The sequence below is a fragment of the Centruroides sculpturatus genome, unplaced genomic scaffold (genome assembly GCF_000671375.1).
Source record: "Centruroides sculpturatus isolate CEXI.00-Female unplaced genomic scaffold, Cexi_2.0 scaffold996, whole genome shotgun sequence".
Classification (NCBI taxonomy): Eukaryota; Metazoa; Arthropoda; class Arachnida; order Scorpiones; family Buthidae; genus Centruroides; species Centruroides sculpturatus.
The window spans coordinates 15598-16927 of record NW_019385236.1 but is presented as its reverse complement, the minus strand read 5'-3'; the positions used below and the strand labels follow the sequence as shown (position 1 = coordinate 16927).

Genomic DNA, 1330 nt, shown 5'->3' with positions numbered 1-1330 from the left:
ATTATTATAAAATTATATATTTAAAGAATAATTTATTAACTTTAATTTTTTTATACTTTCTCAATTCAGTTAATAATTAAAAAGCTAAAGTAAAAACAGCATATCTCATATTAGGGAGTTTTCGAGAAACAGAAGGATTTGTTTTTCAATTCACTAGCACTTAATATGCAACATTTTATTAATGTACAATCTGTGGATATGATGTTTTCTACACTAAACACCTCAATTATATTATTAAAGCCATATCAAAATTATTCAGATAGTAAAAACAAATGCGGATTCGTATATTGCAGCAAAAAAATTGCGACCGTATTCGTATAAAGACGCTAAAACACTAATAAAATGCGGTAAAACGTCATCGCCAACTCGTGTCGCGACAGGACTGGTTGAATCTGGACCAATAGTGGACGAGCAGCTGAACTACTTACACGCTACGAAGAGTTTAGGCGGGTAAGTTGAGTTTTACTATCGTCTGTACAGTATATAGGCCTAAATTAGGTACTGTAAGTCTAATACAGTATTGTAATTTTATACAATTCTTGTGAAAAAAACATTTCTTATTCAACAGCCATAAAAATTATTTCTATTAATGATGTCTCCAAAGTTCAACAAATTTTTCACAGAAAAATAACTTATCAGAAAATGCGCCCACCGTTTGGTGCACTGCTCCGCAATGAAAACAAGCCTAAGCAATGGCGTGGTCGAACGGTGCACACTCGGTAAGTAATCATACAATTTTTTGTTTATAGCATAGTTTATACAGATTATTCTCAAAAAATTATATGTGTTTTGGAAATGATGAGTGAAATTAGTCTAGAATTGATTAATTTTATGGAAGAAAACCTTTCAAACAGCCGTAGTCTATAAACTGCACATGTGTCAGGCTGTGATTGGCTCATGTATTTAAGGATTCCTACAACGTGAAATTCTTATAAAGCAGAACATATCTACCGCATTATAGGGACGTCGACTGTATATAAAAATTTTTATCTATTAAATTTTATAATTATATCAAATAATATATGGACTATTAATATTTTGATCTTTAAATTATAATAATTTTGACAGTTCATAGCAGTTTTAAATGATAGCTCACTTTTAATATCCATTCGTACTCTCCATATTTAGAATCAAATGTTCCTTTTTGTAGAGAGCGTAACTTCAACGTAAATCTTGGACCAATTTCTTGCAAAGCAACTTTCTTCCCTCCTTTGAATTCATATCTAAAAATATATTAGAAATTATAAATGAAAAAATTGTTCTAAAAGTGTATTCTTAATTGAAATATGATAAATTAATCATAATTATTATAAATTATAATAAATGAGTT

The 1330-nt window shown here is 29.2% G+C and overlaps 1 long non-coding RNA gene across 1 annotated transcript in view; it reads right to left on the bottom strand.

The window, feature by feature from the left end:
* LOC111636543 overlaps positions 1 to 1244 on the bottom strand; it is a 3572-nt gene extending 2328 nt beyond the window's left edge. The window contains exon 1 of the long non-coding RNA XR_002758549.1: positions 1097 to 1244. This is a non-coding gene — a long non-coding RNA (uncharacterized LOC111636543). The remainder of the gene's footprint in view (positions 1 to 1096) is intronic.
* Positions 1245 to 1330: the final 86 nt, after the last annotated feature.